Source organism: Bos taurus, chromosome 8 (assembly GCF_002263795.3).
Source record: "Bos taurus isolate L1 Dominette 01449 registration number 42190680 breed Hereford chromosome 8, ARS-UCD2.0, whole genome shotgun sequence".
NCBI lineage: Eukaryota > Metazoa > Chordata > Mammalia > Artiodactyla > Bovidae > Bos > Bos taurus.
The window spans coordinates 36,875,437-36,901,959 of record NC_037335.1 but is presented as its reverse complement, the minus strand read 5'-3'; the positions used below and the strand labels follow the sequence as shown (position 1 = coordinate 36,901,959).

The 26,523-nt window shown below is 39.1% G+C and overlaps 1 long non-coding RNA gene across 1 annotated transcript in view; it reads left to right on the top strand.

The window, feature by feature from the left end:
* The window catches only part of LOC132345943 (uncharacterized), a 465,357-nt gene that overhangs the window by 151,066 nt on the left and 287,768 nt on the right, over nucleotides 1–26,523 (top strand). Inside the window, exon 2 of the long non-coding RNA XR_009495539.1 lies at nucleotides 3,778–3,856. This is a non-coding gene — a long non-coding RNA (uncharacterized lncRNA). The remainder of the gene's footprint in view (nucleotides 1–3,777; nucleotides 3,857–26,523) is intronic.

The window sequence follows — 26,523 nt, the reverse complement described above, 5'->3', positions numbered from 1 at the left end:
CCCACCAGGCTCCTCCATCCATGGGATTTTCCAGGCAAGAGTATTGGAGTGGGGTGCCATTGCCTTCTCCGGAGAAATAACCTAAGACCACCCAAATAATCACATGCAGAGGCTGTTAATTTAGAACTCGCCGAAGCAATTAGCTGCCACTGTTTGTGTTTGACAGTGACTCAAAGGCAGGTAAAAGGGTGGGAAAGATTTCAAGTGAATAAAGAGACGGCTTCAGTTATGCTCTGATTTGAGTTTGTTGGTATGCAAAACTGGAGGCAGCTAACATGAGTATCTCATGGGATTGTTTGGGGAGCATGTTTGACTTTCTTTGGTTGATCTTAAGATAGAAGGATGAGGGGTAGAGGAGGGACAGCAAAGTTGAAAGTCCGTGACCAAGTTTTTACTATTCTGGACCAACTGCTGGAGACATTGTGGGTTGACTTCCTGGACTTCTTATTTGGATCAGAATTTATGTCACAGGTGGCCTGGCAATTGTCCACCTCTGCATTCAGTCTCTCGGTCTCGATAAAGGACTCACCTGAGAGTGAAGGTGTAGAGCTGTGCTGTCCTGTACAGTAACCTCTAGTTTTGTATGGTATTGAGCATTTGAAATGTAGTTAATCTGAAATGAAATGTGCTCTAAATGTACAATGCACACTGAATTTCAGAGCCTCCTTATGAAAAAAGAGAGAAATAATATTAATGATGTTTTAATATTGAGCAGGTGTTAAATGACAATATTGGGGATATATTAGGTTGAATGAAATATATTACTAAGATTAATTTCACCTCTTTCTTTTTTACTTTTTTTATAGTGCCCAGGAGAAAAAAAAAATTAAATACCATATGTGGGTCACATTTGTGACTTGCACTGTATTCTTCTAGACAGTAATGAAATGGAGGGTTGATGTATTAAAGTCTCAGGAGTGAAGGTGGTGTTTTCCCTGAGAATCCTTTACAAATGCTATGTATTATACATTTTCCATAACCAGGGCAGAGCAGTTCATAATGAGATGGCCCTTTTATGACTCAGGAGCTAAGGAGAAAAGACTTACCTGTTCAAAATATCACTACTTACAATTTTCATAGGATTGGTTCTACATATCTTTGGGGGGAGGCTGCATTTTGGTTTAGGCAATCCTTTTAAGGTACCTTTTAATTGTATAAATACCAAATAATACAAGAGGTGAATTGAATGGATGAATCCCTAACGGGTATTAAAAACTGAAAGAGTTGCTTTTCTAAACTGAAGAGATTATCATGGTGTTAACATTTTTCTCTTTTCTAAAGAAAGAAGCTAGCAAGCAAACATAACAAGCGGAGCCTAGGATTCAGGAAGGAGAGAGCTGAGCAGAACTCTCTGTCCTTATTTCTGAGGATGAGGGTGTCCTAGGAGTAGAGTGGCTGTCATTTGAGAGCTAAGGAGGAAGCCGACTCTAGGGGACCCCCACAGTGGGATTTGAGGAGAAGTAATGTCTAATAACCAGTTTTAAACTCTCCTCTTTATCTCTCGTAACTTTTTTTTTTTTCTTTTCTTTTCTTTTCAATATCCTCAAGTCTGTAACGAAGTCAGACATTGGAGTTGGTTTGGCACTTCCTCAGGGAAACGGAAGGAAGGACCACATCCACATGTAGGGTGGATGAAGCATGTGCATCAAATCCTTCACTTCCATCCTCCTCCTTTGTAGCACGATTTGTTTAGACACAAGCATTTAAAAGAAGACATCCCACTTTAATACCGTAAAACTATTACCCACTATTGTCTTCTGTGAATCTTTCTTCTGTTGCCTCAAGAATGTAGAACTGTAGCCAGTCTCAAAGGGTGCATACTATTGAAAGGGTTACTGAAGATTAAAAATAGCAGGCAGTTTATCTTGGGCTGCTGGGTATTGGTTTACTTTCCTCACAAAAACAGGCTTTAATTACAGAGCAAAGAATAAACTGGACTTGATTGCTCCTCCAAAAGACTGACATTTCAGTCTCTCCCACAAAATACTTATTGATGTTGATGTACAAGAAAGAGAAGAGTCAGAATACAAAGGAGCTTTGTGTTGCCAGCAGTTGGGAAAGCATCTTTTGTCTTCCCAACTTAGTCATTTTGATATGGAAGTCAGTGTGAGAGAATAAATATCAAACAGAACATTGTCATTTTCAGAATCTCTTTTGTGACTGTATTTTAGAAAACACCCACAGTAAGACAATTGAAGTGTGTGTGTTTTGTTTTTTTTTTTGAGCTGCTAGAAGAAAAACAAAAAACAAAAACTGACCGAATCCCAAATTCATGCTTAGGAAAAGATATTATTTATAATAATTATACTGCATTTTCCACACATGTTGAAAGACAGATGATTAAATATTCAGAAAGGAGAGGAAAAAGCCTCATTCACAATAATTGGTGACACATAAACCCCTCTGTGAATGCAGTTTGGGTTTAATTAAAATGCATATGCAGTGATATATTCCAAAAGAAGAGACAGTACCAGATAGTCAGGACTAAAGCTTTTGGAATCTTTTCCTACCCCAGCAAGGGGCTTCAATAACATACCTTAGAAAAATATTCCTTGCAAATAGGTAAACAGCTGCTGTTAGCTAGACAAAGAAAGTAGACCACTGCGGATAATGTGTAAATAGAAAGAAATCCATCTGAAAACAACTCTTAAGAACACAAGTAAAGGGATGCCATTAGGAGTGACCATCAGATGGGCAGTGCAGATAGAGAGATTTTGATGAAGAAATACACATAGCTAGAAATATTTTCTGATGTGTATTATGAACTCCAGACTCTCAGGTTATTGGCTAGTGCTCTTACTTTTTTCTGAATTGTCACAGCAAGTCCCAAAAAGATGGAGTGAAGAGAGAGAGCGAGAGAGAGAAATAGAGAACATTTTTCATTGATTCCAAAGAATATAAAAGCAAGAAGTTTTATTTAAATATTATTTTCCAAAATGAGAAGAAAATGAAATCAAACTGGATATTTAAGAAAATAAAAAGGTGATGTGAAATATCTCTAAAGTCCACAGGATTTCTTACCATTCCTCAAGAGAGTGTGACATTTGTAGGGAGATAGGAGGACTCCAAAACAAGATTTCACTCACAGTCAGCTTCAGCTAGTTCTTGGCACCCTTAAATCCTCATCATTCTCAAGTATGCAGAAGGAATGCTTTAAATAACTCATGAAAATGGCAAAGTAGAGTTTTAGATTTCAAAACATTTCAGTGAGAAGCAACCCAAATGAACAGCATCAAAATCATCATTCTCTAGGAGTATCTCCCCCATCCCCTGCCCCGATCTGTGGCAATATGCTTGGATACAACCCAAAGCAAATGGGACACATGTACTCCTGTGTTTTAAAGACTGCACCAATTATTATTTCTTTTTAAGTTGTAGTACTAAGTCAAGTGTCCTTTTATGGACTGGTAAAATGAACCTCTGAAGATAAAATTATCTTTACAAATAGTATGACAGTGGCAATACTTCCAAGATATTCAATGGTAAGACCCAATTTAATGACAAATTTTAATAGGAATCTCAGTAGTGCTAGAACTGTGTTCAACTAATTATTAATCTGTAAGACATTTTAGTTACTCAGCATGCTGAGTAACTAGAGATATTATTTATTTAAAGGTAGGTTAAAAAATGAAACAAATTATTGAGATCACAGGTTCACTGCTTTAGAGTAAATTGAGAAAATGGCTGTGGTCCAAAGTAGTATTGATTATCCAGCTTTTTCTAGGCGAGCTGATCGCAGAAAATGTGACTCCCAGATTCTGTCTGTCTTTATTACAGAATTAAGTGGATAAACCTGAGGCTCTATTACAAGTGAGATATCTATGAAGGAAAGTCAGAGCTAACTCATTCTGGGAAGGTAAGTGGAATGCTCACTTTCTGGAATAGCACTGTCTGAATTCACAGATGCTGTGGTACTGTTACAATTACTCAACTCCCTAGGTTATAGTGGCTCAAATTCTGCCACTGACATTTTAACCTGTGCCCCAACTGTTTTATTTGTCATTTTGCCACCTGTGCACTCAGACCAGAACAGAGGGGATGGCTAGAAGCCATAATATTGATGGCTGAGGTCAAAAAAGTCATGACATTCCATTGGGCTGCTAGTGGAAAGAGTTCCTATCTCTGAATTCTTCTCAAGGCAACAGCTATCTTCTCAATGAAGAGTTTTAACGGCACCCTTAAAATATACACTTTCCTGCAATAGACTTATTTATGCTGCCAGTCACTGTCTCAATGAATGTGATCTCTTTTCACCTCTAAGTAGAATTTACTGCTTGAGAAGGCATATTCGTTATAATTCTTTGAACTTTGTGTATTTAAGCTTGTGATCTAATCAATAGATTATAGATGCTTAGATGAGATACCTGATCAGATTAGAGCAAAACAATTTCACTCTGATTCAATATTATATAATTTGTATCATCATTTTTTTAATAATATGTGGTGAATGGAGAAAAATATAAAGGGAGAGATGATTAGGAAGACCTTATTTTGACTTGTATCTTAAATCTTATGCATGATGCTTTAGAATATATATACCTCTAATATGAAAAAAGATCTTAGAGTCTGATCAAAATATGAAAACATTGGTTTCTCATATAAGACTATCTAGCAAAGTTGCCTCAGTTGTAACACATACAGTAAGCATAAGATAAGTGAAATTCATCCTCTACACTATCTTAAAGGCCTATACTAAAACCCAGTAATGAGAACTTCCTAGTAGCGATAAACATTACAACTGCTCCTTTTTAGATATACTTTTATTTTTCTCCAGAAAAAAATAGAAAGGTATTTTGTAAACGAGGCAGTTGTGATGGAGGTCTTTATTACTTTGGATGGTCTTGAGCATAGTTCCTTACGTCACTATACCTCAACTTCCATTAACTATAATATAAAGCAAAGGAAACTGTTCAGTTGGTCTCTGAGTTTCCTTTTAGCGTTGAAACCCTTGATTCAAAGACATTCTGAGTTTCCAAAATAGCGTCATACTGCAGAGAAAACAATAAGCATATTTAAGGTATTAAAATAATACTAATGTTTTCTCTCCTTGTGCTTGGCCACTGTCTCTGAGAGTGGATGCATGGCATTCTGTATGTACATCATAGATAACTTCGAAATTGCTACTTCCTGTGACAGAAAATGGAATCTCTTAAGGCTATCTTTGAATCAAATCAAATTATTTATCCTTGGTAAATAAAAGCAAGCTTGGTATATAGATGCTTATTCTTTGCCAGAATTAGGTATCAGATTTGTCTTTGGTGAAAAGTCAGTGGTCTAGGAACTGATTCTGCATCCATAAGCTAAACTTATGGTTTTGTTTCAGTGATACTTTGTACCCTGAGTTACCACTGAGATTATTCTGTATTTATCAATATAATACTTATCAATATAATCATGCTGAGAATGTGCAAAGATTTCAACATAGACTAATTTCTATTTCACTGCATGATTTTTCCCTTTTTGCTAAAATTCTGTGAAGATTCTAAATTGCCTCTTCCTCCTACAGTAGAGTTAGCATGTGTTCATAGGGATAGAAAGGAGCCCATCCCTAACCCTCCCCTTCAAACCTAATAAATATCAGAGCCAAACTGAAGTTAGCTGAGGTTTAGTGATAAAGGGACTGACTGAGACAATCAGTTTGTGTTTGTTGTAAGAAGCAAGGCTAGTGTAATTCTCTGAATGGTATACTGGCTAGAAAATAAGTAGCTAGTTTTCTGGAAATTGCAAGCAGGTCTGCATTTGCAAAGCCTATAATGGGAAAGGGAATAAATAGATTTTTTAATAACACTCTTAATGACCATTTCTGCACAACACACCTAATACCATTAACTTAATCCAAGGAAGACTGATATTTCTACCTTAAGCAAGTACATATTGGCAAAACTCTTCTTGGAGTTATAGCACTTTTTGCCCCTTTTGAAAAAGGAAAGAAAAAAGCACCTAATAGCCATGCTCTAGGAGAATAAATCATGATCTGATTACGTAGTTTAGCTGGCAAATAAATTTGTGAATTTTCCAACATTTATAAAGCACATGTGTTGAAATGCTGAACTCCTGCCCCTGCTGAAACTGTTAGGGCCCTGTTGAGACACACAGATACAGAGAGAAAATATGTAGAATAATGAGAAGCATTTTCATGATATTTAGTAATATTTGCTCTCAGAATTCTATTAATTTAAGAGAATGACTTGCAACTGTTACTGTGTTAAGAAACTTGGCAAGCACTAGAGTATAATTATTTCTGCTATCACACTGACACACACAAAAGAAAGAAAACCATTCACGGAATGTGTGCATGTATTTATGGCTCTTCTTATTTATGTTATTGTGATTTACAGTTCCCAGAAATTTGCCTCCTTCCTTCCTCCATGATGGAGAAAGAAGTATACACACATGGCATTGCATTTCTGACAATTAGTATTCCTCAAAAGAGCTAGTTCTAAATAGGACATGCTAATTCCTAGGAAAGCTGTTAATGAAGTCTTAGCATCTGCCTTATGGATATCTGAAAGTTATAGCTTTTCCATGGCAGTATTCACCAGTGTTTGCCTGGTGGCTAAGCAGGACAGTTCTTCACTGTGTGAGATTGTCCAGAGCATTGCAGCCACTTCCCATCTCTAACTCCAGATCTACTAAATGCTAAGAATCATTGTGTCTTCATAATAAACACTTTTGATTAATCGCCATGGCACCCCACTCCAGTGCTCTTGCCTGGAAAATCCCATGGATGGAGGAGCCTGGAAGGCTGCAGTCCATGGGGTTGCTGAGGGTCAGACACAACTGAGTGACTTCCCTTTCACTTTTCACTTTTATGCATTGGAGAGGGAAATGGTAACCCACTCCAATGTTCTTGCCTGGAGAATCCCAGGGATGGGGGAGCCTGGTGGGCTGCTGTCTATGGGGTCATACAGAGTTGGACATGACTGAAGCGACTTAGCAGCAGCAGCAAATAGATAACACTTTGAGAATGACCCTCAGGTTACCCTGGGATGATCTGAGGAAGGGCTGCTATCCTAAGCTTTCTCTTTTTTAATAGAAGTGTTGTCTTAGCAATAAAGAATCTGCCTGCAATTCAGGAGACATGGTTTTGATTCCTGGTTTGGGAAGATACCCTGGAGGAGGGCATAGCAACCCACTCCAGTATTCTTGCTTGGGAAATCCCAAGAGGAGCCTGGTGGGCTATAGTCCATGGGGGTCACAAGAATCGGACAATGACTTAGCAACTAAACCACCACCACCACCACATGTTTGATTTACAATGCTATATCAGTTTCAGCATATCGTGTACAGAATAGTGATTCAGTATTTTTTCAGATTATGTTCCATTTTAGGTTATTGCAAGATAATAGGTACAACTCCCTGTGTTATACAGTATATCCTCATTGTTTATCTATTTTATATGTAGTGGTTTGTATCTGTTAATCCCATACCCCTATGTCCCTCCCTTCTTTCCTCTCTGCTTTGGTGACCACACATTTGTTTTCTGTATCTGTGAGTATGTTTCTGTTTTGCATATATATTCACTTGTGTTATTTTTTAGAGTCCACATATAAATGATATCATATAGTATTTGGCTTTCTTTGCCTGACTTATTTCATTAAGCATAATATCTCTAGGTACATCCGTGGTGCTTCAAATGACAATATTTCATTCCTTGTTATGACTGAGTAAAATACCATTGCCTCTAATAATTATGTAGAAGGTGGAAAACTCAGAATGCCTCCTCTCCCTAGGGCCTTATGCAATATGCCTTATATTTTTTAAAGTAATCGCTCTTTGCCTGATGGGATGTAACTAAGTTAAAGAAAAGTAAAACAAAAATAACACTATCTTCACTGGCCTTGCTGGCTGAATCATAGTACCTTGCTATGCCCAAAGGACTTCTCTGAGAAGGGTAAGATTGAAGAGTTAGTCCCAGAACATCTAATCATCAGGACACAGGTATGTATTGTCCTGAGGACAAGGAAAGGCTAATGTGATCACTCCATTCCACAAGGATTTTTTGGAAACTGAGTCAATTAACTTAGCCAGAAGTTAATAAGGAAGTTTACTAAGGGACACATGGAGATAGGAATCAGTGTAAGCCCAACTCAGTTCAGCAAACTGAACTGATAACTAGCAAAATGTTAGGGTTTTTTTCCTGGAAGATAACCAATGATTTAATTCTGCTTCTACGTTTTTCCACTGCTTTTTGAAATTTGGGATATTTTTTTAAGGAAAAAAAATGATTCAGATAATCTTACTTTTTTTTTTTTTTAAAGGCAGAATGCCACATGCAGCACATCAGTTAGATGTGTCTGGAGTCTTGAAAGTTTGATCACTATGCATTCCTCATACAAATGGACCTTGAGAGTTTGTTTGAAGGTTCTAGCAGCAGAGGGCAGCTATTTGTATATCCTCAACTGAAGAATGGTCCTCTGTTGGGGAAGATCATCCTCTTTGACTGTGTGTGCACCTTCAGGAGGAACACACACAGAGAGGTGAGGGAAAAAGGGGATGCTCACCTAGTCAGCCAAACCAGCCCTGGTGCTCAGTGAGGTGACAGCCGTTGCAGCCAGATTACCCTCGTATCCGATAGTCTCTTAACTTGATATGACCGCAACATAGTGACAAGTAGGCAAAAGTCTTAACAAAGATGACTAAAACTAAAATAAAATCAATCCACCTGAATGCTAAAGTGAGGTCAGATTCTTTCACTGAATGTAATACTCATAAAAGGATAGAAATGTGAAGGCTGTTATCATCATCTAGTTGACTACATACCTCACAGATAAGGAAACTTGTGGCAGAGAAAATGATATGAATTCACTGAACTATTTTAAACTTTTCTTGGGCACACAAAATGACAAATTTGACAGCCCACCTTGAACATACTTGCTATTGAATTCTCTCCAGTGGGATGGAGGCAGAAATGATATACATCACTTCCAGACCTAACCATGATATATCACGTGCCATCTTTTGCTCTCTCTTCTTCATAGTCTGCATAGCTGGAATGGAAGAGCTCCTCCATTTTAGTAACAAACTGAAGAACACTGGATTTGTTATTAACCAGCTCTTATTGCATTAAGCCTTTGGGATTCATGGGGGTTAGCATTGCCTAGCTTATCTTAATAAATAAACTACCAAGTAGCTTGCTTATGCTTACTCAGGTAGTAAACTTTTTGCCACTGCTGGCAATAGTAACCAAGTGTCCCCAGTTATTGATCTCTATAGATATTTGTATCGACCTAAGCCTAGTCTAAGTTTTTGTGTTTTCCCTTATCTCACTGTGGTGAACTCACTCCATTCAGATTTTCAGGAATCCATTGTTACATATATATGTACATTAATGCATAGGGAAAAGTCTGTAAATAGACAGAAATGAGACAGACTGAGGGAGAAGGATGAGGGAGGCAAGGTAAAGAGAGATGCTACAACATTACCAACTGTATTATTTAAATGTTTTCATAATAAAATATATCATGTACTATAATACAATTAAAATTTACAAAGAGAGAGCAATTAAACAACTCCCAGGTCAGTAAACTACTTATGCCATGACTCTGTTCTGTCTTTCAGTATCTATTGAAATCCTACCAACCCTTCAGGGTTTATTCAAATGCTTTGCCCTCTTTGGATGCTTTTCCTAATCCTTTCCAAATGGAACACTTACAGTGGTTGCTTATTCACACAGTGCCCTGGTCTTTGTCTTGTATTTTAGTTACATGGGGATGTATTCTATTTCTTTTATTAGCTGAAACTTTTCTTCGAAGTAGGAATTATCCTTCTCTTCATGTAACTTGTCAGAAAAATTACAGCAAGACAAAAATCAGGGGGGTTTTGGAATGACAGAGTGAATAGGTTGGCAAATCCTGTCCCCAAAAAGCAATGACAAACTGGAAAAAAATTGCTAAAAACAACTATTTCAGGACTCTAGGCCTACAACAGATTGAGAAGCATTATTCAAGAAAAGCTGCTGAACTTCAGATAATCATCATAGGAATCTGCAGTGTTATAACCTAGAGTGCTTCTTATTCCTCAGCCACCACCACCATCTCTAGCTCGACACCATGATAATTTTAACAGGATTGACAGATCTATGAAAACCAGCGACTTGACTGCTAGAGAAAGTTGATATCACGTAGACCTAAGTATGGTAAGCATCAAGCTCCAGAAACAGCCCGAGTGCCCATTAGATAAATGAACAAACATGAGGAGGTATATCCATGTATGTAATGGAATACTTTCACCAGTAAAATGGAATGACCTATTGACATATGTAGCAGCATATCCAGACCTCTAATTATATTATGTAAAAAAAAAAGTGTGCAAAAACAAAACACTCTGTGGCTTCATTTACATAAAATTCTAAGAAAGGCAAACTGGTCTGTCCTGACCTAAAGCAGTTCAGTAGAGATGGGGCTGGAGAAAGGGAATGAAGAGATTCCAAGGGGTATGAGGCAATTTTGTCCACTATTTTGTGATGATTTCATAGAAATATATATTTGCCAAAACTTAAGATGTTGTACATTTGAAATATATGTGACATTGTATGTAAAGTATAATAATAGATGATTAAAGGGCTGTAATCTTATTGCCAGTTTGTTCACTGCAAATGGGAATAGCATGATGTAAAGCAATCCAAGCCTGTGCCCTGAGACTGGAAAACTGGTGAAGCAGCCATAAGCCTTATCCTCTTACTGCTCTGCTGCTGCTGCTACTGCTAAGTCGCTTCAGTCGTGTCCGACTCTGTGCAACCCCATAGACGGCAGCCCACCAGGCTCCCCCGTCCCTGGGATTCTCCAGGCAAGAACACTGGAGTGGGTTGCCATCAACTTCTCCAATGCATGAAAGTGAAAAGTGAAAGTGAAGTCGCTCAGTTGTGCCCGACTCTCAGTTGACCCCATGGACTGGCGCCTTCCAGGCTCTTCCATCCATGGGATTTTCCAGGCAAGAGTACTAGAATGCGGTGCCATTACCTTCCACCCCTAGTCCTCCATAAGAGCAGTTTAGGGTGTCTCTAAAGGTAAACATTTAATTGTCATAGACCCACTTTAGGTAATAACAGAAGTAATGACAAAGGAGTGGGTTATCTGGTCCTGTTAGGGGCATTAAGAGTATTTTAATAAGTGGGGTAGAGTGATGTTGCCTACAAGGGGGCAGGGTCTTGGTTGTAGGAGTTAGTAAGTGGCTTAAGAACAAATTGATAAGAGGCAACAGACCAGATGTACCATAGAAGTGGAGGGGAGATTTGATGGAGGGGTATGTTTGTAACTTTAGGAGAAGGGTGGTAAGGGTTTGGGCCCAAACAGCCTGCAGGGCTAACTCCCAAAGTGGCCAACATTATCCCTGGAAGCCCAATTGCCTTTGAAGGGATGCCAACAGATGGACTTCTAGCAGGCATTGTGTGACTGTCACCTGCCCTAGTGGGTCCATGGAGAGAAACATGGAAGGAAACATGGAAGATGAAGGCCTGAATATCTAGAGGGATTGGATATTATACAGTATTTCCTTTTCAAGGGCCAGCTATTTTTTTTTTTTTTTTTGGTTGTCCCTCTAGAATATTGTAGAGGAAACATTGTGGGCCCGGATGGGGCTCAGGAAAAGAGCATGAAATAGGAGAGAACGAAGCAGGGCACAACTTTTGAAAGAATGACATAGCCTAAGGGCATACCATAAACCAATTAAAATCAGATGGGTCCAAGATGACAAATCAAATTCAACCAAACCTTGATCCCTAATCTGCAAGCTAAATGACACACCCAGAAGTGCCAGGACAGTTCCAAGGCACTGTCAAAGGAGTGGGTGGTTCCCCAATAGTTGGGATGATCCTCTCACTCATTAGCATGTGAAATCACCCAGCTCAAAAAAACTAGCCACACCACATTCCATGCCTACTGCACTCTCCTCTGTGATGGCCCACACTCTGTGGAGTGTGCTTCTCTCTGAATCTGAACAAATACACCTCTTACCTATCCTTGTGTCTCTAACTGAATTTTTGAAATAAGCCTGAGCTTCATTAGGTCCTGAAGCCAGGCACCATGGGTTTTGGCCAGGCTCAAGTCCCAGGAGACAGGAGCTGAAGGACGGGGGAAAAACCAATGTGGAAAATGTGCCGAGGAATCCCCTTCATAACCTGCCAGAATATCTGCTAAATCCCTGACCTGTGCTCACAGTTTTCATTGGCCTGATCCTTGGCACAAAGAAAATTAAGGACAGAAGAACCCCCACCTGCTTGCGTAACAGCTACTGAGGCCCAGCAGATAGTGGAGCCTTTGGGACACACTGAGGAGTAGCCCCTGCCAGAGTCCCTCAGTTGCACTGACTGACACTTGCCTGTTCATGGGGGGTTCAAGGAAACAAGGAACCAGAGATTGTAAAGGAATTAAGATTTCCTTAGCCATATGTCCTTCCAACCATAGGAACGAGGACATCCTACCTTAACTGGAGGTCTTCTGGAATCTGAGACTGAGCCGCATGAGCCTTCTGCTGAGTTTGTTTTTCGCTGTCCCAGTTTCCAGTATGCTGGGCTTCTTGTCACTTCCCCTGCACTAGGTTTTCTTTGCGTTCAGCTTCCACCACGAGAGCTTTCGCTGACTTGGGCTCTTGCTGTGCTTGGCCTCCTCCTTGCAGGGGCCTAGCCGAGGTTGTTTCAGCCACGTTAAACTGAGTCACAGCACCATAGATGTCAGGGGAGTTTGTAATTTCCTTGGTTCTGTCTCAATACAACAAAAAATTGAAGCAGCAGACCAGTGTTACAGCTCTCATACAGACCAGTGTTACAGCTCAGTTTTATTTAGAAAGTAAAGGAAAACATATCCTCGAGGCATGAGAGCATGTTGACCCAAAAGACATGAAGAGAAGAGAGGCCCTCCAGCCCAATTTTGGCCCCCTTTTTTGCAAGTTTTTTTCCTCCTCCCCCTGAGCCTACCCTGTGTAAACTGGGCTAGCCAGGAGGGCTGTTTCTTTTACCTGAGGTTCTCACTCTGGTCCTCAGACCTTCCTTTGTTCTATTTTCATAGGCTTTTCGTTTCCTTGTCTTTTTGCCACTGCCATTCTGGACTTCTTTTTTCTATTCTAACTGCCTAACATTTTCATATAGTTTAAATCTTTGCAGAAGGTTCTTTGAAGCTCTGACAGCCCAAACCAGCTGTGTTTGCCAGTGAGAGTGGAAATAGAAACAATATTTACGAGCAAAACTCAGACTTGAAAGGGGAAAAAAAATATCAATTGGCAGCAATGGAAAGAAAAGTATTGGCTAACCTAGAACAGTTTTTCGGAGAAGGCAATGGCACCCCACTCCAGTACTCTTGCCTGGAGAATCCCATGGATGGAGGAGCCTGGTGTGCTGCAGTCCATGGGGTTGCGAAGAGTCAGACACAACTGAGCAACTTCACTTTCACTTTTCACTTTCATGCATTGGAGAAGGAAATGGCAACCCACTCCGGTGTTCTTGCCTGGAGAATCCCAGGGACGGTGGAGCCTGGTGGGCTGCCGTCTATGGGGTCGCACAGAGTCGGACACGACTGAAGTGACTTAGCAGTAGCAGCAGAACAGTTTTTAAACTCTAAAAAAGAGGCCCAGGGAGGAAGGCCTCCCCTTGCTCTTGAATTGAGGCATCAATAATGGTGTCATCTTTTCTTCTGTGGCATAGTGGTAAGCGCTTAAGCCCTGAAGTCAAATGACACTGATCTCAACTTCTGAGTCCTCCTCTTATATGGATGATTTTCTTTCTATGTCATGGTTTTCTCATCTTTAAAATAGAAGTAATATAATGTCTACTCTATAGTGGGATTGTTATACAATCTAAAAATAATATATGTAAATTCCATTTCACAGTGCCAGACTTTATGTAAGTGACATGTGGACACTCAACAAGTGATAACTGTTATTATTTATTATTTTTAAACTTAGCACAGAACCAAGAGAAAAAGATCCTCCTGGCAGGAGGAATATACCAACTGCATTTGGCAGTTCTTTTTAATCACACAGGACCTGCTGATATTTACCCCTCAGCTTCCAGCTGTTTCCTTCTGTTATACCTGATGCAGTATAAGAAAATTTCTCTGCAGGTTTCTTCAGAGGCAGCCAGCACTTAGGTTATGAATCTTTGCTTGAGTTGAGTGAGAAATGATTTTCTTCCTTTCATGCCTAGAAGGACACATTGCTCTCTCAAACAACAGAGAAGAATTTAGCCAACTTTCAGACCTTGATTAACTGATTTAATTAATTTTTCCTTCATAAATTAATAATAAACTTTACACCAGTATAGTTATTCTCTCAATTGTGTTTCTCTAGCCCTTTATAAATATTTTTGTCATGGTAATTATCACAGTGTGTTATGGATATTAGCTTATGCTACTAGTAGTATATCCGTAGCTGAATTTTGAGTTTCTCAAGGCCCAGAAATATTTTTTTCCTCTGTAAGTTCATAGCATATAACACAGTGACTGCACATAATTGAAATTCTATAAATGTTTGTGGAGTGGACTATCAGAAATCTCAACTATACTAAATCAAACCAGTGTATTTCTCCTTCAGAATATTAGAAGTATCTAAAAATTTCCAGTTTTATGTCTGAAGCACTATGACAAACGTTTGGCTCCAATGGCTTCCCTTAATTAAATAAAACAGAATTAATTAAGTTGGAAAATGACTTACTTAGTTTGACTTTAGACTTGAAAGAGTATCTATGCTTCCTTGAGGAAGTGTAAGCTGAGTTAGGATGACAGAAATGATAGAATACTATACAGTTAAACAGTTTGTCAGATGTGTGTATGTGGAGGGGATATAAATCCCCCAAAGTTAGTTTGAAGAAACTGAAGAACTGACAACAATAATTAATTTATTCCTAGAAAGTCATGTATTATTCCCAAATAAACCAGGCTCTATTCAGGTGCAATTTTGTCAAGCATGTATCTGATTAGATAGCAACACATCTGAGGATCTCACAAAAATTAGTTGTGTATATTTTAATGAGGTATGTCTTCTTAAGTGTTCCTTTCAACCGGAACTTCATAAAACAAAAGAGGTTTATCTAAAGAAGGCCTGAATCTATCCACCGGGATCCTGTAATAAATTGATAGTTAACTTTAGTGTAACTAATTTAGTAAGGAGTCTGAATTTGTTAGGTGTACAGGAATGAAATTATTTTATCCCTCTAATAAGAGCTACTAGTTGTATTCAGTCAAAGCCTCTTCTCCAGCTGATGGAATATTCCCTTAACTAATCCATTTTTTTTTCTTTTTATGTTTCTTTCAATTAGTAGAAGACCCTCATTTTATATCTTTAAGACTCTGTTATGTTCATTTTAATACTTTATTAAAAGACATTTGCAATTTAGGACCTTTCTCTTCTGTACCCCCGTCTCCTCATCAGCGCAAGTCAAATGTGAGCGTTTGGTTCTTGGCGCATGGGTGAAATGCTGGGTTTGCCTTCACCTTCTCTCCCCTGCATGCTCTGCTTGGAGTAGGAGAGCAGAATGAGAGACTTAGAAGGCAGTGCCTCCTTCGATATGATTCCCTGTGTCAGATGCTATTGGAAAACTACTCTTCCACATAAAGGTTGAAGAAGCTAAAATCGTTCCTAAGTAGGTGGGTAACTGTAGTATCAGAGTGATCCAGGTCTGCCTAATGAGATAAAAATGTGTTGTGGAGCTTCTGAGAACAGTTTTTTTGTTTTTTTTTTTAATGAAAGTAATAGACTTGGATGTTCTTTCTCACCCCCTGACTTCTTCCTTTCTTAAATGTGCACTGGATGCCTGAGGTTGAGACAGACACCTTGCAGCCATGAGGGAAAGGCTGAGAGAATTTCAGAATTGTTGTGATACAGAATCAAGGCCAGCAGCAACTTCCCATTTGATGATATCTTATTATATGAGAAATAATAGGTCTCTGTTAAGGCCACTGAGAAGTAGGCTTTGCATTATTTGCAGCCAAACACATTTCTAACAAATACACTGCCCTTGGATATGTTGCAGTTACTTCCTTGACTGGCCATAACTCTGTCCTGCCTGTCTTCTGTCTTTGGATAGAAAGGGTGGCTTGGCCAATTAGCCCTGCACTTGCCTTTCTGAGTATTTTAGCAATGCTCCTGAATTTTGGTGGCTTCTTGAGATGGGATGTCCATAACTGCCGGCCAGTTTCCAGCTGGTAACATCATGCCTCACGCCTGTATTGCCTGTGCTATTCTCTCTAGTGCTGAATTCAGTTTAGACTAAAAGTGAGTACTTGAGCCATCCCAATAACTTGAAAGCACTTTTGCACAACTTTCAAGCTCTTTTTGAACTGCCTTCCAGATACAATATTGGATGTATTTTTATTCCCCACCAGGAGTTATAACTCATTGAGAATTCAAAAAAAAAAAATAACCAAGATGTCCAGAAATTCTAGTCATCAACATGAATAAGTTTAATATTCTTCATAAGAAATCTAAAGAAAGTAGCAGGGACTTCTTTTGAATTTGGATAAGTTTTATTTCCTCTGTTATATAAAACAAGTGCTGATCGTAAAGTCTAAATTTTATCCAGGCCATTCAACTGTTTGCTTAGAAGACATTTAAGCAAATGTCTTATTTATGGTGAATAAATGTTTGACTCATCTTCTGAGATGCTGGATTTGTTGCTGTAATCATATGGGAATAATTATTTTTATTCTTTTATTTTTCCCTTTAGCAATGTGAATAACTACTTGTGAATTTTTCTGTTTTCTCTTACTCTTTTAAGGCAGAACTCACTTACACTAGCAACATACTTTGTGGTAGTTTTTTTTTTTCCTCTCGAAGATTTGAATGCAAGTACATCAAAGGGATGAGTCTTGAGTGTGGTTTGCTGACAGCAAAGTCAATGACAAAGCAGATGTTTCTGGTGTCACACACACTTTGATTTGTGAGTCATAATGGCTTTCCAAATTTGTATTTTGGTTCATCTAGTCTAGACAGCTAGACCATCTCACTCACTCATAGAACTGGCTATGAGTTATATGGCTCCTATATTTGCCCACTTTGTTTCTGCTTTCTGAAATCTTACTCTAATATCTTCATTTCTTCCTCTAAGGATTTTAGTTTCATTACTCTGAGTAGGAGTGATACTGTTAGTATCTCTAGTCTTTTCTTCAAATCATCTATGATTGTAGGAAAGCATCCCATGCAAGTTTTTAAAGGGGACCTTAAAGGTGGGAGGCAGTGCTTGATGGGATGATTGGGTGCCACTAAAGTGGATTTTAATTTCTTCCTTATTTTGCCCAAATCAAATGATGATTGGAGTAAGAGACAAATAAATGTTGAGTCTGATCTCTCTAATTCGTATACATAGAATACAAAGAAAAAACCTGACAAGGCAACACTGTAAAGCAAATCTCTAAGAAGAAGCCACTTGCTGAACATGAGGGACCAGAGAATTTAATCTTACCTGAAAACCTATAGAAGCAGAATAATTGAACCTCTCCCCTGCTTGGTTCATCTACTTTCCCTTTCTGCTTTCCATAGCCTTCTCTTGGCCTTGACTTGGCCTATGGTTATTTTCTAAGGTGAGCACTGAAGAATCGAGTCTATAACACGAATTGCTCAATAATGTCACACACACAATCTGACACATGCCTATTTAAAACTATAGGTATTTACAAAAGCATGAAAAAAATTCAGTAGAGGTTAATGAGATGAGGTTTTAACCTCAGAGTGTGTCACATTCTCTGAAAGAGATATGTCTGGTGAATGCTCCACATGATTTATTTCTTTGACTTCACCTTCTTTTCATTTTGACTTGCTCCTGCCTGATGCTGCTGCTGCTGCTAAGTCGCTTCAATCATGTCTGACTCTGTGTAATCCCATAGACGGCAGCCCACCAGGCTCCCAGGTCCTTGGAATTCTCTAGGCAAGAACACTGGAGTGGGTAGCCATTGCTTTCTCCCTCCTGCCTGATAAATATCAACAATTCCCTACAGATGCCTTCAGTTTTACTGTTCTGTTGAGACATTAGCAAAGCAGTTGTATAATGGACCAAAGTCAGGGAGACAGTAATAATGTTCACCTGATAGCGTTTTTCATGTTGACAGTACCACTGGGCTTCTATCAATATTTGTTTCCCTATCTATCATGCATTGTTAAAATAATAGGAGTCTACTTTCAAATGCTTAAATTATTCCAAGGATTGATTTCTATTCTATCTGGGAGAAAACAGAAATCTATTCAAGTGATTGTTGACAAGAGTTGAAATCTAACTACTGTGTAGTCCCTTTAACACTGTGTATTTAGCAATCTATGTTTTATTCTAACTTAAGATTCCCTGGTGGCTCAGCTGGTAAAGAATCTGCCTGCAATGTGGTTCAATCCCTGGGTTGGGAAGATCCCCTGGAGAAGGGAATGACTACCCAATTCAGTATTCTGGGCTGGAGAATTCCATGGACTATAGTCCATGGAGTCACAGAGTTGGATATGACTGAGTGACTTTCTGAACTGAAGTCAGAACTGAACTCACTCAGTTCAGTTCAGTTCAGTTCAGTCACTCAGTTGTGTCCTACTCTTTGTGACCTCATGGACTGCAGCACGCCAGGCTTCCCTGTCCATCACCAACTCCTGGAGCTTACTCAAACTCATGTCCATCAAGTCAATGATGCCATCCAACTTTCTCATCCTCTGTCATCCCCTTCTCCTCCCACCTTCAATCTTTCCCAGCATTAGGGTCTTTTCAAATGAGTCAGTTCTTCACATCAGGTGGCCAAAGTATTGGGGTTTCAGTGAATATTCAGTTCCAATGAATATTCAGGACTGATTTCCTTTAGATGGACTGGTTGGATATACTTAAAGTCCATGGGACTCTCAAGAGTCTTCTCCAATACCACAGTTCAAAAGCATCACCAATTCTTCAGTGCTCAGCTTTCTTTATAGTCCAACTCTCATATCCATACACGACTACTGGAAAAAACATAGCTTCAACTGGATGGACTTCTGTTGGTAAAGTAATGTCTCTGCTTTTTAATATGCTGTCTAGGTTGGTCATAGCTTTTCTTCCCAGGAGCAAGTGTCTTAATTTCATGGCTGCAGTCATCATCTGCAGTGATTTTGGAGCCCCCCAAATAAAGTCTCTGACTGTTTGCATTGTTTCCCCATCTATAATGCCATGAAGTAATGGGACTGGATGCCATGATCTTAGTCTTCTGAATAGTGAGTTTTAAGCTAACTTTTTCACTCTCCTCTTTCACTTTCATCAAGAGGCTCTTTAGTTCTTATTCACTTTCTGCCATAAGGGTGGTGTCACTCATTTAGCTCAAATACAGACAGAAAAGGAGGCAGCAACTGCTGGTGTTTGTGCTTTGAGAGAGACTGTGAAAGCTCATCCCTGACTCATTATCCTTCCTCTCCCAATCATCAAGTTGTCTGAAGTCCCACCAGGATTTGTTCCTTTGGTTCCGTTTATCTCAGTGTTTTTTAAGAGTTTCTGATTAAAATGCAACTGCTCTTGGGAGGATTAGATATTAAATTTTTAGTATTATATACCTTAGCAAGGCCTTGAGAGGTTGAGACCTAACCTTATCATGTGAGATTGAGGGTAAACAGCAGAGAAGTGGTGGGAATAGAAGTTTGAAGGTGCTGCTTTCATTCATGTTTTGAAGGTTCTACTTTCAAATTTTGACACCTCACAGAATTGTTGAGAGCTCATCAGCTTCATAGTATCTTTACACAATGTAATATATTTACAGTCCAAAAATAATCCATATGTGAATTCTTTGACTAATTCATATATTTCCATTTAATTCAATTCTCTAAATATATATTAGGTTTCTTCTATGTGCCAATGAGTGTGCCATGTTCTAAGAAGATAAGATAAGGGATACAAGTGTCCAGACTTCAAGAAAATCACACATAGAAGAGACATTCAAAAAGCCTAATATTAACATACAAAGCAGACCGAAGTAAATGCCAAATAGAAAGAATGACAGAAAGCAATGGGAAGGGGAGGAAGCTGTGTATTTTGTTTGACAGATCAAAAAGACACTCACAGAAGTGATGGCATTTGATTTCAGCTCTGACTGATTAGTAGTTAGAGAATGAGGGGAAGGACATTCCAGGCTGAGATAACTGCATGGAGGTAAGAATTGAAGGTTTAAAAGTCTATGGTTTCTTGACAATAATCTTTTATTTGATATGACTTCAGTTCTGGGTATGAGGAAAGATGTAGTGGGAGAGATCATTCATTCACTCAGCAGTTTTTGGTTGTTTTTAATCAATATTTGTAAGGTATTTGACCATGAAATAACATTATATATCTGCTGCTGCTGCTGCTGCTAAGTTGCTTCAGTCGTGTCCGACTCTGTGCAACCCCATAGACAGCAGCCCACCAGGCTCCTCTGTCCCTGGGATTCTCCAGGCAAGAATACTGGAGTGGATTGCCATTTCCTTCTCCAATGCCTGAAAGTGAAAAGTGAAAGTGAAGTTGCTCAGTCGTGTCCGACTCTTAGCGACCCCATGGACTGGAGCCTACCAGGTTCCTCCGTCCATGGGATTTTCCAGGCAAGAGTACTGGAGTGGGGTGCCATTGCCTTCTCCGATTATATATATATATATATATATATATATATATATATATATATATATATATTCACACACAGATCATCATTTGTGTGTATCTGTGTCTATCACAAATGATGATCTTCTTTCCTTACAACTTTATATACCAGAGCAATTATTTCTGTTCATCTTCTGAGCTTCTAGAAGTAGAAAAGACAGAAAAATGAGTAGAGGGTCAACGGTGACCTAGAACGGGCTCATGACTGTGGCCCTGTGTACTCCAGAGAGAAAAGTCTGGAACATAGTTGAATCAATGGCCTACAGAACTTCCCTACCCTCTCTGAGGGGAGTCTCAGAGAAGTTCTATGGAAATGCATACCAAAGTAGGTGTTCAAGCCACCACTGCTCCAGTCAGTTAATAAACCTATAGTTTATTAACTATATTGGGCTCAATGCTGGGGATAGAATGGTAAATAGAGACTAGAGTCATGATAGGTGCCGCTGCTGCTGCTAAGTCGCTTCAGTCATGTCCGACTCTGTGAGACCCCATAGATGGCAGCCCAGCAGGCACCGCCATCCCTGGGATTCTCCAGGCAAGAACACTGCAGTGGGTTGCCATTTCCTTCTCCAATGCATGAAAGTGAAAAGTGAAAGTGAAGTCGCTTAGTTGTGTCCGACTCTTTGCGACCCCATGGACTGCAGCCTACCACGCTCCTCTGTCCATGGGATTTTCCAGGCAAGAGTACTGGAGTGGGGTGCCATTGCCTTCTCCACATGACAGGGGCAAATATATGCAAACTGAGATACTCTACAAGCCCAAAGAGTGTTTCTTTCTGCTTACAGAGGCTTGGGAACACTTTCTAGGAATGCTGATAGGCAAACTGAGTTTTGAAGGACAAATTAGTTTTCTCACAGCCAAGAAGAAGGGGGAGATCATTGTGTGTACCCTCATCACAGCTGCATACCTGCAAAAGCAGACATTGTATGACTTATTTGAGGAACTGCAAGTATTTCAGGACAGCTGATGTTTATAGAAAATAGAGAGGTATGAAGACACAAATAAGGATAAGGGTTATATATGACATGCAAAGGGATCTAAATTTTATTGTATAGAAAATAAGCTTCATTAGGTGGTTTTAAGTAAGGTATTTATGTGAGCAGTTAACTTTTAGAAAACACTCACTGACGGTCTTGCAGAAGATGAGTTGAAGAAATCACTTTAAGGAGATGAGTATGAGTCTGCCTGAGCCAATGGAATGTCAAAAGAATTTTAAAAGGGTCAGATTCAAGAAACATTTGAGAGGTAGAATACAGGGAACTAAGGACCAAGCAGATGGTGTGGGTGGGGAAAGTTTGAAGAGTAGAGAGTAGTTTAGAATGACTCATCTTTTTAACTTAAAAGCCTAGAAAATCAACTTCTAGATATTCCTCTGAACTTACATTTTTCTAAGAGGACTTGTGTATAGTTTAGATTTTTGCTGCTCCTTCTCATCTTGAGTCCCACCTTCTAGTTTTGCATTTCTCTACTTCCTCACAAAGAGGTAGAAAAACTTAAGTCCTTAGTCTATTGTATGCCCATTTGAGTAGTGCCAGATAAGTTTATATTAAATGTGCACATATTCGGTATATGTCATTTACAGTCCCTGAGGGAAACAGCGAGACAATTCAGTAGGTCAGCAGAGGGATTTTAAACAAAGGAACTAATTACAAAAGTCTTGTATGATCAAAGTAAACATCGACAGCAGCAGGAAAGCACCACTGCCCCTGGAAGGCTGAAGAAACAAGGGGAAAGGGTCTAGTCCACTTGGAGGACTATGATGGGGAACCGCCCTGCAAAGAGATACACACCGCATTTGGTGATGGCACAAGGTAGGACGTTAAGCCACTGCCGATGAAGCCACCAAAAGCAAAGAGAGGGACGAAGAAACATCCTGGATATCCCCTTTGTTTCAGCTTCTCACATCCTACCAGGGCCTCCTTCTGAACCTACCTGGAAGCCGATTGAGAAGGAAGCTGAGAAATGTAGTTTGCAGGAATCAGCCTCCTGTACAAAGCTAAGAGGGCGAGGTCAAGGGATATATCTCAAAGCAAATAGATAAATGGCATATACTCACATGTGTTCATTTACCATTAGATATAGAAATACATTTCACATGTAAAAATAGACTTATAGATGGTATGATATCAGATATAGATGATATGTTATTATTTTCTGTATACTGTCAGGAATTTCCAGACAAGTGTAACTATTTTAGTCATATTTCTTTGTGTTTGCCTTCTGCATAAATTCAGAACAAAATTTCAAATATTTTATACTGTGATCCCTGTGAGTAGTTATCTCACTTTCTTCGTAATTTAATCCAGTTTTTATTCACATAGTCCTCTTAGTCTAAATGGTCGCATGGACTCATTTACTGCACTATGTAAGTGCTGATGGACTAATGTTCTCTTTTTTTACTTACACCCCTGAGCACCCAACAGAGGACTCTGCATCAGTTCAGTTCAGTCGCTCAGTCATGTCAACTCTGTGACCCCAAGGAACTTTTCTCTGTGCATGGGGGTATTGAAAAAATACTGTTCCCTAATGAATTCATATAAGTAGAGTGCAAGGTGGCAGTTTATTTCTTGTTTCCATTTGCTTTTCTTTACACAGCAGTTCTCAGTAACCTTAGAAATGTACTCAACATGAAGGGTTTCACCACTCGGTTAATTTGTGGCAAGATGAATATATTTTTCCTTCATCAAGCTACATTTACTTTAAAGTAGGTTTATTCATGTTGCTGTTAATTGCAGAACTCCTGGTAATCTGCCAAGGATAATGACGTTTGCCACTTTTGATCAGTGCTCTGCTACAGAAAAGTTGTTCAGACCCTTGCTGAGAAAAGGAAAAAAACTTATTAAATGAATTACACTGCATTTGCTATATGTCAACTAGCAAACTGAGCTGAGATTGGAGAGTGTGATAATGTCGTGATTCATCTTTTAACTCAAAAATAAAGAAACATTCAAGTACATCATGACTGGGAAGTTCTTCTTTACCTATGTATTTTTTCCTCAGTGTTCTAGCAGCTCATCTTAAACCAACTATGAGCTTAGCTGAATATAGCCTATGCCTTTTATTTCCATTTGAACTTTAAGGGTAATAGTTAAATCCAAAGTCACAGATTCATAAAGGAGGCAACTTAGAGGAGTGAAGCAGGCTGTGGGAAACAGAACAACACATGTGCCTCTAAACAAAGCAACTGCTTCTCAGCATCATGCCACACTTAAGCAACAAAGTACACCTGCTGTATACCTGGCCCTGTTCTAAAAATACTGGGAATATAGCAGTGAACAGACAAAAGTCCATGCCCTGTTGCAGTTTTATCTTTTAGTAGTGAGAGGCAGATAATAAATAAGTGAATACATAATCAGCTAAACAATGATAAGTGCTGAGGAATTGAGCAAAGCAGATTAAAGCTATATCAGATGCTATGGAAGGGAATTTTGCAGGGAGAGTGGAAAGCGAATTATGTGTAGCCATCAAGCCATGTGGATATTTGGAAGGAAATAATATATATTTCAAGCAGAGAGAATAGTGAGTTCAAAGGGCCTAAGACAGTTATTCTCAGGTGTTTTTCTGGACATTGCAATCACTCATGCCTCTTCAAAAATCACTGATATCTGGTTGCTACTCCTAGACTTTCTGATTTAATTAGCTTGAGGTTCACCTTGAGTCTGAGTTTCAGGATCCCCCCAGATAACTCCAATGTGCAATAAGAATCCCTGCCCTAAAGAATCCCTGCCCTAAGAATCCCTGCCCTAAAGCATCAGCCAGTGATTTCACATAGAATGATAAGATTAGCATGAACTTTTCAAGGTCTTAGCAATGTAAGTTCTTTAAACTAGGTCTTTTCATTTTTTTCTGTATAAACCTTGCAAGTCAATGAAACTATCTATGAACCAATTTAGCCTATGGGCTACTAGTATGGAATTTCTGACTTGACAGAAATTGAATCTGTCTATTCAGAATCTATTCATAGATATTGAATCTATGAATCTGCATTCATAGGTTGCCCAGAAGATAAGAATATTCCTTGTATGTCAAGGTGAGGCACAAAAATATAGCAGCTTTATTTTATTTATTTATGGTTGTGCTGGGTCTTCATTGCTACCACAGGCTTTTTCTAACTGCAGTGAGTGGGTGCTACTCTCTAGCTGTGGTGTGGGGGCTTCTAATTTCAGTGGCTTCTCTTGTGGAGCACGGGCTCTAGGTCCGTGGGCTTCAGTAGTTACAGCACTCAGGCTCAGTAGTTTGGAGTATGGGCTTAGTTGCCCTGCAGCAGCATGTGTAATCTTCCCAGACCAGGGATCAACCCCGTGTCCCCTGCATTGGCAGGTGTAATCTTAACCACTGGACTACTAGGGAAGTCCATAGTAGCTTTAAAAGGGACAGATATGGATATGAAGGAAGACCTAGTCTATAGTCCCTACAGCCCTGAATTAACAATGGCGCAATGCCGCTTGACCTTGCCCTGAGGCTGTGTCTCTGCCCTTTGCTACCTCTGCTCCATCTTCTCAACTCAGTATGACTTGGGTCTCAAAAAGGAATTTGCTTTTGGCTGTTTGACTTTTTGTATCTTTGGTGTCACTGACAAAATTGACCTCATTGGATTCAGTTGCATAATTGGTAGTATCAACCGTTTATACCTTACGAGAAAAACCAAATTATAAAAGAGCAATGTCCAGTAGAATCTCATTTTGAGTAACATGTTCATGTAGATATCTTAATAGATACAACAGTCTAAAAAGGTATTCCAAATGTATTTGTCTCTGAAAAGTAGGATTTATGAGTGGTTGAACTTTATTGCTATCAATACTGATTGATTTTTAAAATGAGTTTATGTTACTTTTAGCATCCAGAACATTTTCACATATTCAATTCAGTTCAGTTCATTTGCTCAGTTGTGTCTGACTGCATGGATTGCAGCGACCCCATGGACTTCAGCACGCCAGGTCTCCCTGTCCATCACCAACTCCCGGAGTTTACTCAAACTCATATCCATTGAGTCGGTGATGCCATCCAACCATCTCATCCTCTGCCATCCCCTTCTCCTCCCACCTTCAAACTTTCCCAGCATCAGGGTCTTTTCAAATGAGTCACTTCTTCGCACCATGTGGCCAAAGTATTGGAGTTTCCATAATGGGCGCTCCTAAATAGAAAAGAATTGTGTCCTAGTCATTTTATTTAGATCTAGATTTATAAATAGAATGACAGAGAGAGAGAGAAGGAGGGAGAAACCTGACACTTGACACATCATAGGTGCCAGATAAATACATATAAAAATGAATGAAAGGAATAAAGAGACATAAGTGTTAAGCACAAACTTTTTGTTTGTATTTAAGTGCATTGTAAGTATAAGCATGTGCCAGAGTTCAGTGAAAATTTTCTCCGTTTTAACTTATTTTCAAAGCAAGCAACTCTCCTAGATACCAAAATGGGGGAAGAGATAATAAGGGGGTATGTGGTAGAGATGTTCCAGGACATGGACATTCTCAATAGTTTCTCCATTTTCCCCCAAGATTCAAGTTTGTGCTGACTTTCTAAAATACCTACTGCTTTTGTCCAGGTGGACTGCTCACCAACATTTACTTTAGCTTATTCTAAATTATAGCTCTAACAAAGTGATAGCATTGAAAAACATAATCATGGCCTATTTTTGCATAATTTAAAGATGTATTACTTTTTAAAATGTGAATTTACTATTTATATACTTTCTATTGGGGGAAGAGGGATTTAGGTGGCAGATTTATATATTGTGATGATCACCGGCTATAAGAAATGGCATTGTCTTTTAACCATATCAGCCTTACCTGGATAGAAAAGAAGCTGTAGACAAGACTTGTTTGTTCAGTGCAGAATCTCAGATTGTTCAAGCCAGGGATGTCCTTAGACTTTTCCTTGCCCAGTGATTCACAAACTTATCTTAGCAATAGGACACTTTTTTTTTTTTTTTTTTGGTCCCACAAAAAGAATCTTATTATAGTGTCACTGCATAA